The 10752-nt window shown below is 48.1% G+C and overlaps 1 long non-coding RNA gene across 2 annotated transcripts in view; it reads left to right on the plus strand.

Moving 5' to 3' along the window:
• Positions 1 to 7594: 7594 nt before the first annotated feature.
• LOC131383188 (uncharacterized) overlaps positions 7595 to 10752 on the plus strand; it is a 10732-nt gene continuing 7574 nt past the window's right edge. The window contains exons 1-2 of one of the 2 annotated variants that reach the window (XR_009213010.1): positions 7595 to 7631; positions 8988 to 9032. This is a non-coding gene — a long non-coding RNA (uncharacterized LOC131383188). Of the gene's footprint in view, positions 7632 to 8987; positions 9037 to 10752 lie in introns of both variants that reach the window. The other variant, XR_009213011.1, reaches the window with a different exon arrangement.

Consider the following 10752-nt stretch of genomic DNA (forward strand, 5'->3'; position numbering starts at 1 on the left):
ACCTTTATGTTATGTATATTTTACCACAATAAAAAAAAAAAAAAGGATATCTCTATTGTGGTGCTGACGCTTGCCCGGCAATGTGACCCTAGTTGTATCTGTGATGATTCTTCTGCCCCAGGAAGCTCTTTGTGGCATCTCTGTCCTCCTCATCATTTTTTGTTTTGGTTTGGTTTGGTTTTTTTGGGGGAGGAGGGGCGGGGTTTGTTTTGTTTTGTGTTTTTTTACAATAGAACAGAACTGAAAGCCATAAGAAAAACACTAACAGAGATTCTTGGTCCTAGTTTGGGTTCACAGAACAGTGATGTCATTTTAAGAGCTTCCTATGTCACAGCCAGAATAGAAATGACACCTCCAGCATCCGCATGTGTCTTCCCCGCCTCGCCCTCGATGTGAGTTCTGTTGTGGACCAGTCACTTCTTACTGGCTGGCCTCAGTTTCACAGGAGGTACTCAGGGGATGTTCTGGAAGGAGGAAAGTGGGGAAGGGATGGATGGCTCTTAGACCCTCCGGCGCCTTGGAACCCCTCCTTGTTCAGATAAAGAGAAGTTTGCAAGAGCCAGGGAGGTGAAGTCCAAAGTCACTCTCTTTGCTTTTGTAAGTAAGTGGTGACCCTGGCTGGGGTCAGAATCAGGTCTCCTGATTCCTAACGCAAGACTACTCCCACTGAGTTATCCTAAAACTTGACAGTCCAGACGCCATTCAATGACTTTAGTTATCTAATTAACTCCCACCTGGAATAACTGAACTTTTGTGTTTCTGTTATTTGTTTCTTTGATACCTAGTGTTTGCCCAGCTAAAGTAAACTTTTCAAAGATATGGAGCGGGGTGAGAGGACTTGTTTTTTATACCCTGATAAGTGTAAGAGGGTGCCTAGGTCTCTACAAAGTCCATTTGACTAACAAATTGAGGGTTCATGAATCTACATTAGACTCCCAAACTGCCTCCCTTGTGTTGGGCCCAAAGGAAAAAAGAAACAAAAATGTACTGGGCACTGCCGAGTGCCGGCCCTGTGACAGTTTTCATTGAGCCCTCACAGAAACCCAGAGGTGGCATTGTCTGCCTTGTTTCAGGTGAGGCAGTCATGGCTCGGGGCTTAAGGAACCAGTCCAAACCCACCCCATGGCCGCTGTTGGGTGAGTGGCACAGCTAAGAGTTAGGCAGCACGATGCCTGGCATTCAGTAGGCCCCCAGTGAAGGTTCGTTGAATGAATAAATGAACTCATATCCATCTGTCAATAACACCCCTACTCTCGCCCCTTCCCCATTGTCATTATTTGGATAGTGGACCCTAGACAGTGTCCTCAGTCTCAACCACTAGGGTGACAACATAGTCAGATAGGCGACAAAAACATCTGAAAGAGGAAAAAACAAGTAAGGTTATTCTTGCTTTATTAATCAGTTTTATTAATCATTGAAACACATGGAGGTGAAGTGAAGGGTTGGAGAGGATGTTGCACAATTAGAGAGTTAATTTGTGTTGGAACAAAACATTTTATGTATGTATGTATGTATGTATTAGAGACAGAGTCTCACTATGTTTCCCAGGCTGGTCTCAAATTCTTGGGCTCAAGCAGTCCTCCCATGTCAGCCTCCCAAAGTGTTGGGATTACAGGTGTGAGCCAGCATGCTCAGCCAGGAACGTCACATTTTAAAACAATGAAGAGAGTGGGAAATTGATGTCTGCCTGTCACCAAGTTGTCATTGTTTCTGTCACTATGAGTAAGGACCAAAACCTTTTTTTCTTTTTTTTGAGACGGAGTCTCACACTGTCACTAGGCTGGCGTGTAGTGGCACGATCTCGGCTCACTGCAACTTCCGCCTCCCGGGTTCAAGCAATTCTCCTGCCTCAGCCTCTGGAGTAGCTGGGACTACAGGTGCACGCCACCATGCCCAGCTAATTTTTGTATCTTTAGTAGAGACGGGGTTTCACTGTGTTGGCCAGGATTGTCTCCATCTCTTGACCTTGTGATCTGCCCACCTCAGCCTCCCAAAGTGCTGGGATTATAGGCATGAGCCACCGCGCCCAGCCCTAAACCTTTTTTTTTTTTTTAAGTTGGCAGGGCAGCAAGCCCAGGGTGTAGACTGATGAGACAAGGTCCCTCTGAAATAGCTCTCATGGTTCTCCTTGTCTTTCCCACAAACAGAACAGAAGCTAAAGCAGAAAGAAGTTTAATGGAGACCTGGAAGCCTCTCTGTAAAGACTCTGGGGCAGGAATGGGATCTGTCTGCAGGGCTCAGGGAGGACCCACGGCTCCTGTGGAGGTTTACACGGTACCTGAGGAGTGATCCGTTGGGAAGAGCTACCTGGAGTACCTGAGCCCAACCAGATATTCCTTTCCCTGCCATCTTCCCCGGGATCCAGCGATTTACATTCCCTGCCTCAGGAAATCTTGGAAAAGTTATTCCAGCAGAATGAAGCAACGTACTATTCCAGCAGAACATAGTCAGGACCTGGTGACATGGGGGTTTGGCAATGATCAATGACCCTTGCGTCATACTCTAAATTTGTTTCAAAAGTGGCAGCAGGGGAGAAGGAGGTGGTGAAATCAATACTTGAAGTTTGTCTTGATTGGATGGGGTGTGTGTTTTCTTTTCCACCCTAGTTGTTGTTGAAGCTGTTTACCAAAAGGCTGTGCAAATATGATTAGTCAGCTCCAGGGCCATTAATAACCCGCTGGACAGAGCTGGCTCCATTCCAATTGATTTTTGAATTTTTGAAGCTGTCCATTTTTTTGGAGCAGAGATGAAAGCCCCAGAGGGGTTGGTATGAAAGCGTGAGATTTTTGCCTGTACTGGGGCTGATCCCACAGATGCAGGAGATGAAACCTTCTTCCAGTGCCTTTTGCTTTCCATCTGAATGAGGCGGGTCCCGTGGCAGCTCTGAAGAGGCAGGGGCCATCACAAACGAATACTGCAGCAGGTCAAGGGGACACTGCTATTGTCTGCACACTGATGGAGACCCAGAGTAAAACGTGGCCCAAGGTTTGCCAGAATGTGCTTAAGAAACAAACCTCACATACCTGAAACTCTCTCCGTGCCCTCCTGTCCTTCCAAAAACTATCAGCTCGAATATCCTGAGAAATGTCACATAGGTAAGCTGTAGGAGCATCCTTGAGAGGTTGCTGTTGGTAAAAACCAATGGGGTGAGAAAACATGAATTTATATCCCAGCACTCTGGACTATAACTTTGAGCAAATTAATCTCTTTGATATTCTATTATAGCAATTGTGAATTGACAATGTCATCATAGCCCATTTCTTATTTCTGAAAAAGTGCTTTTTCTGGATCTCATTCACTTAAGAACTCAAATTCTAAACATGGAGACCATCAGAGCCAAGGTCCCTGTTAAAAGAAATGTGTGTTTTATATATTAAAGTTTAAAAGAAATACACATATACATTGATTTTAGAGTCATTTGTGCTATTCTACTTAGCATTTTATTTTAAAAAGCAAACTTTGCTTTTCATGTGTCTCTGAATCTACCTAAGACATGAGGAGAAAGTTGTCTTTTAAATGAAGGGAAGAAAATTGAGGATGGTTTGCAGAAATCTACCCATAATATTCATGTTGACTATTTCTGCTTTGTGCTGCGAACAGCTGCACCCTAGGATAGCAATCACTCTCTAGCTCTTCACAAAAGCAGATTCATTGTAAGAACCAAGACTGGAATTGTTGCACAGAGGTAGCAATTTAGACGTTTTTCCTCTCCAACAACTTTAATAATTCTACACTTGTTGATTCATTCAAAATACAATAGAAAGGGGAAGGAAGGGCTGGGCATGGTGGCTCATGCCTGTAATCCCAGCACTTTGGGAGGCTGAGGCGGCTGGATCACCTAAGGTCAGGAGTTTGAGACCAGCCTGGCCAACATGGTGAAACTCTGTCTCTACTAAAAATACAAAAAAATTAGCCGGGCATGGTGGCGCATGCCTGTATTCCCAGCTACTCGGGAGGCTAAGGCAGAAGAGAATCGCTTGAACCTGGGAGGCGGAGGGTGCAGTGAGCCAAGATTGTGCCATTACACTCCAGCCTGGGCAACAAGAGTGAAACTCCACCTCAAAAAAAAAAAAAAAAAAAAAGGCGGGGAGGAAAGAGAGAAACCAAGATCTGAAGACTACAGAGCTCAGAGGAAACCCCATGTGAAGGTTTCAGCCATCTGCTCAAGCTGAAGCCCCCAAGTTTGTTTCAACTGAGCCCAGCCTATTGTAGGTTACCCTATATAGTACTGTAAATTAGCCCCAAAGAGCTTGGCCTCAATATACCTTGTAGTTTTACCTTGCAAAAAATTACAAAGGAGATAGTTCCTGGGGAACGTTTTTCAGCTACATTCACAATAAAATAAAGAAGGGCCAGATGTGGTGGTGCGTGCCTGTGGTCCCAGCTACTGAGGAGGATGAGGTGGGAGGGCTGCTTAAGCCCAAGAAGTTGAGGCTGCAGTGAGCTATGATTGCGCCCTGCACTCCAGGTCTGGCAACAGGGCAAGACCCTGTCTCTTAAAAAAATAAGGTAAGGCCAGGTGCGGTGGCTCACCCCTGTAATCCCAGCATTTTGGGAGGCCGAGGCAGGTGGATCACCTGAGATCAGGAGTTCGAGACCAGCTTGACCAACATGGTGAAACCCTGTCTCTACTAAATACAAAAAAAATTAGCTGGGCCTGGTGGCAGGCTCCTGTAATCCCAGCTACTTGGGAGGTTGAGGCAGGAGAATCACCACTTGAACCCGGCAGGCAGAGGTTGCAGTGAGCCAAGATTGCACCATTGCCCTCCAGCCTGGGCAACAGAGCAAGACTCCATGTCAAATAAATAAGTAAACAAAATAAAATAAAAATAAATAAAATAGGCCAGGCACAGTAGCTCATGCCTATAATCCCAGCACCTTGGGAGGCTGAGGCAGGCAGATCACCTGAGGTCAGGAGTTTGAGACCAGCCTGGCCAACATAGTGAAACCCTGTCTCTACTAAAAATACAAAAATTAGCCAGGTGTGCTGGCGTGCGCTTATAATCCCAGCTACTCGGGAGGCTGAGGCAGGAGAATCGCTTAAACCCAGGAGGTAGAGGTTGGAGTAAGCCGAGATCATGCCACTGCACTCCAGCCTGCATGACAAGAGCTAGAATCCATCTCAAAGCAAACAAATAAATAAATAAAATAAAGATTTGGGGAAATGTGAAAAATTAACAAACTCCATGAGGAAAGCAGAAAGCCACTCAACTACCCCATGATTTTGCCTCATTTTCCCTCTTCAATGAGAGAATAAACTCAAATAGGCAAGGATGGAAGGAACATGGCAGGGAGGGGCAGGAGAGGGTACGCGTCCCCTGTTCTTGCCAGGTGCATCCCATCACACCCTGTCAGGGCCGTCAGAATCCCGGAAGTGAAGGGGCATAGGGGACGCGCTGGGACCTGGAAAAGGTGGTTGCTGGCCAGTTTCCTGCGCTCCCTGCACTGTCATTTAGCATCCCTGCCACTTACCTGTGTCAAAGCTTAGGAGGGATGACAAGCAAATAGGGGGATCACAGTGGTCATCAGGAGACCAGGCCGGGCAAACTCACCTCAGTCCTTTTCTGAAGGGGAAGTCAGCAGGACATGTGGACAAAATAAATCCAAGAATCGTAGAAAATGGCACCTTAGACTCATGCACGGGTGGGAACCCAGGGCTCATTGAGGTGAGGCAAAGTGCTCTGGTCACAGCTGGCGAGTGGCAGAACTTGAACTTGAACTTCAGTTCCTTACTGCTTTAGTCCAGGGGAAAGAAGAGAGTTGTCATTTGATGTGTGTTTTACATGCTAGGCACTTTGTCCATTTTCTCAACCAATCCCCACAGCAGAGGCACCATTATCCCCATATTCCATGTAAGAGAATTGAGACTCAAAGAGGATAGAAAATTTGCCCCATGTCCACCGATAGAAAGTGGGGAGATGGGTGACAAATGCCATCTCTTCCTACTGTATCATGCCCTCCCATTTTTAAACCTAAGCATGTTCAATGCCTTTTAGGATTTCTTTGTGAGAAAGATGGAGAAAGGTGAACTTCATGATGCTGTATAAAAAGACACACACTGTCCGCAAGTCAGGAATACAGATGTTTTCTCTGCAGACTGCTCTCTTCCGGGAGATGCCTGTGTTCATTCCCCTTGGTATGAGCCTCAAGCACCCTTCGAGCCATCCATAAGGTGGATTTGTGAATGGAAGTGGGTAGGGCTAACATGGGCAGGAGGAGAGAGCCAGAGAAAGCTGAGTGGAGAATGAGGAATATATCTGCTAGGACATCCAGCAACAGCATTCATCCACAAAATAAGTCAGTGACTTCACTGCCCCTTTCTGCAAGACAACCAGATCCTATCAGGGTCTCTGCCCCTCAGAGGCCACTTTGAAGTAGACTGAGTCAGAAAAGCGAAATTTTCTACAGGCTCAAAGCAACCCTGCTCTACCAGGAGGCCTAGGAATTCTGCCCCACTGCCCCACTTTTCTTTTATCTTTTTTTTTTTTTTTTTTCTGAGACTGCGTTTCACACTCGTAGCCCAGGCTGGAGTGCAGTGATGCAATCTCGGCTCACTGCAACCTCTGCCTCCTGGGTTCAAGCGATTCTCCTGCCTCAGCCTCCAGAGTAGCTCGGATTACAGGCACATGCCACCACGCCCGGCCAATTTTTGTATTTTTAGTAGAGATAGGGTTTCACCATGTTGGCCAGGCTGGTCTCTCCAACTCCTGAACTCAGGTGATCCACTCACCTCGGCCTCCCAAAGTGCTGACATTACAGGCGTGAGCCACCGTGCCTGGCCCCCGACTCTTAAATGTAGAGAATTCCATGATCCTGAGCAGATGTGGTAGTGCGTTAAACTGTCATTGCCCTATGTTTAAGAGTTGTGGATAATCACAGTATATAACAAAAACTTTTTTGGTTTGATTTTGTTTTAAAATTAACCCCAGAAACACTGAAAGCTAGAAATGCAGGCTTATGAAGGCAGCCGAATCCAGTAGAGTCATCAGGCCTTTGGGAAATTTTGTCCCCGCATCCGTCTAGTTCCTCCAGGCCTGCTCCCCACACATCATAGACAGCAAGGCCTGGCAGGACCACCCCTGGGAGCCTAGCCTGGCCACCTGGCATGGCCTCATGCCTGCAGTGAGGACATCTAAGACCATACTGCAGGCCACCGGCTCTGGCCAGGAGAATGTCCTTAAACCACAACTGCACCCTGCTAGGTACAGGGGGAAAGGACAGAGGTGCAGCCCCTCTGTCCACCTTCCCCGATCCCTGTCGGTTGGCACAGGAGGGCATAGTTCACCTTGCAGGTGGAAATGTCCACTGCTCCGAGCTGAGGAGGGAAGCCAGGACACACAGGGGGAGTGATGGGGGATTTATGAGCTGGTTTAAGACAGGGTTCTTGGGGACAGGCATAGTGGGGCAGGCCTGCCCTCCCTCCCTCTGCTGGCCTGGAGAAGAGGTTCCATGAAGCTGCACCCACCCTTCGGTCTCCCTGGGACGTCTGATCAGTGAGTGACTTGTGCGCACTTTAAATTATCCCACGTAGGACCCAATCGTCAGCCACGGGGGCCCTGAGCAAAAGCCCGGCTCTTGGCAACCAGCCTTCCTACAAGGCCAACGAACTGCGCCACCCAAAGGACATCTAGGTGAGGCAGCGATTCTTCAAGGACGATGTCACATGGGGCCGGAGGCGAGGCCCCCTGCCTCTGCAGAGGGGCGTCCAAGTCCCCAAACAGCAGCAGCGTCAGGGAGGGAGGCGACAGTCTAACCTAAGAGGTCCAGGACAGACCTCTGTGCAGGCAGCGACGGACCTGTGAGCGCCGCTCTGGGTGCGGGAGCGAGGCGAGGCGGTGCCATGGGTCAGGGCGGACCCCGGGGAGCTCTAGACTCTGAGCGCCAACGGAAAAAGGGGTCACAAACCACACGCACGTCCCCCAAAAGAAAACAAAACCTGCTAACGAGGCTCACTGAAAGGTGAAGCCCCAGAGCCAGGAAGTAGCTGATTTCCTTCGGGTCGTTGAGTGGCAGGATGTGAAGGACCCCAGAGAGCGCACTGCCTCCAGCTTTGTTTGGGGACCAGCTTCGCGGCCACTCTCAGGCGCTCCCGCGGCCAGCGCGTCATGCCTTGGGGGCTGGCGCCATCTGCTGGCCATCGCTGTTCCTAACCCACTGCCCTCCCTACTCCTCACTCAGTTTCCTGTGAGACCCGTATGCAACAACAGGGAGGCTTATATCCGCCGCTCACCTACCTGCCTTTGGGCTCTTTTCGCCTTCAAAGCAGCAGAGATTTCCTAAGAAGTGCCCATACAGAAACACCCTTCCTCTAGGATCGCTTGAGCCCAGAAGATCGAGGTTGCAGGAAGCTATGATCTGGCCACTGCACTCCAGCCTGGGTAACATAGGAAGACCCCTTCTCTACACACACACACACACACATACACGCACACATACACACACACACACACACACACACACACACACACACACACGCCGGAGAATCACTTGAACCCAGAGGCGGAGGTTGCAGTGAACCGAGTTCGCACCACTGCACTCCAGCGTGGGTGATAGAGCGAGACTCCGTCTCAAAAAAAAAAAATAAAATTAAATGTTAGAAATAAATAAATAAAACATGCTTCCTCTCCTCAGCCGGCACCTGGGTTATGGGGGCAGGGAGCGAGCACACAAACACACACAACTTCATAGTAGAGGGAACTGACCAGCTACACTGATGAGTGTAGCTGTTACAAGGGAGACGAAATGTCTGGTGATGATTTTATAGTTGAGAGGGCCCAGTGAAAAGGGATCCCTTAGAGTGGCTCTGAATGACTCTGAAAAGCCAGCTTGGGTGCAGGGTGAGCATTCCAGGGAGGATGCCTGAGGCAAGAACAAGGTTAGGTTTGAATGGGACACCTTGCTGTGTGTCTGCAGGAAGAGGAGGGAAGACATGAGGTGAGCATCTTACCTGTGCAGGTATCATTCTAGAGCATGACTTTTTTTTATAGGAGAGAAACTGGCAGTTCCATATAATAGGAGGGAGTACCAGATGTGTAAGTAAGTAACTGAAATGCAATTTCAAAACGGTGTCTTCCCCTGCAGAAAAGAATGCTTTCCCAAGGTGAAAATCTCATTAAGACAAGAATGAACATAATCTTTCCAGTGTTTTACGATAGAGAAAGTAAATTATTATGATTATTTTTTGCTTATTTATTTTGAGACGGGGTCTCTGTCGCCCAGGCTGGAGTGTGGTGGCATGATCTTGGCTCACTGCAACCTCCGCCTCCCAGGTTTGCTTCAGCGATTCTCCTGCCCCAACCTCTCAAGTAGCTGGGATTACAGGTGTGTGCCACCATGCCTGGCTAATTTTTGTATTTTTAGTAGAGACAGGGTTTCACCATGTTGGCCAGGCTGATCTCCAACTCCTGGCCTCAAGTGATCCACCTGCCTCAGCTTCCCAAAGTGCTGGGATTACAGGTGTGAGCCACTGTAGCCAGCCAATTTTTATCCTTATTATTTTCAGAGACAGAGTCTCACTCTGCCACCCAGGCTGGAGTGCAGTGGCATGATCACAGCTCACTGCAGCCTCAACCTCCTGGGCTCAAGCGATCCTCCAGCCTCCAGAGCAGCCAGGACCACAGGTGTGCACCACCATGCCCAGCAGATTTTTTTAAATTGTTTTGTGCGGTGGGAGTCTTGCAATGTTGCCCAGGCTGGTCTCCAACTCCTGGGCTCAAGCCATCCTCCCACCTTGGCTTCTGAAAGTGCTGGGATTACAGGCATGAGCCACCATTCCAGACCTAGAAAATAAATTAGATATTGCATTCAGTTTTTAACTTATGGACAAAATTTTGTTTATAAGAAGACAGTGATAGTGTGGGCTGCAGCAAGACAGACAACCGTGTGGATGAAGCCACAAGGTGGAGCTGTAGCCTCAAAAAAGCAGAGCCTGGCCCTAAACCGGCAGAAGTGGAGCCTGGAGGTTTTGTCTTTCTTCTCTTTCCCTAGAGGGAAGGGTCATTTTTAAACATCTCCCTCTTACACATTACCCAAGGCCTGATTTTACCTTTTCTTTTCAAGAGCATGAGTTATTTTAACCCCATCCCATCGTCCTGCGTTCCACTGTCTCCTCCAGCCCAGAGGCCCCTCAGTCACTTGGAGACTCCCTAAGGGAACGAGGTAGAAGGAATGGAAAGCTTGGCAAATCAGCCTTTCCAGTTCCCATCAGAAGGAAGGCTTGCAGGAATGTGCTTGCTGGAAGTGGGGGTTAAAGACGGTTGATGATTGTGTACAAACTCCAGGATAGAAGAAGAATTACCTGCAATAATAATTTAGGAGTCGGAGTGAAGAAGTAAGAAACAACCAACGTTTGAGCACTTAACAGCTTGCCCAGCACAATGCCAAATGCTCTGCTCATTTCCACATCTTAATTTTGTAATTCCACAAGGTAGGTGCTGTTATTGGCCCCAACAGAGATAAGAAGTCTGAGGCTCAAAGAGGTTAAATCACTGGAAGTAAGGGATTTGAATCCAGACACCCTGACTCCAGAGCCCAAGAAATTTTTATGTGTGAAAAACCCCAAATTGGGCTTTCTAGATGGGTACAAGTCAATTCAGGCTATTCAATCAGCTAATGCACTCCTAGCAAGTAGTGGAAGGTAACGTCCAAAACAAAAGACACCTGTGGTTCCACCCCCAGCCCCACTCACTGAAGCATTCATCTGCTGAGCTACCTGGATTGCTTGGATGCATCTCCACATTTCCTTCCTTCCTT

This window comes from Hylobates moloch, unplaced genomic scaffold (assembly GCF_009828535.3).
Source record: "Hylobates moloch isolate HMO894 unplaced genomic scaffold, HMol_V3 SCAFFOLD_4, whole genome shotgun sequence".
NCBI classification, from domain to species: Eukaryota; Metazoa; Chordata; class Mammalia; order Primates; family Hylobatidae; genus Hylobates; species Hylobates moloch.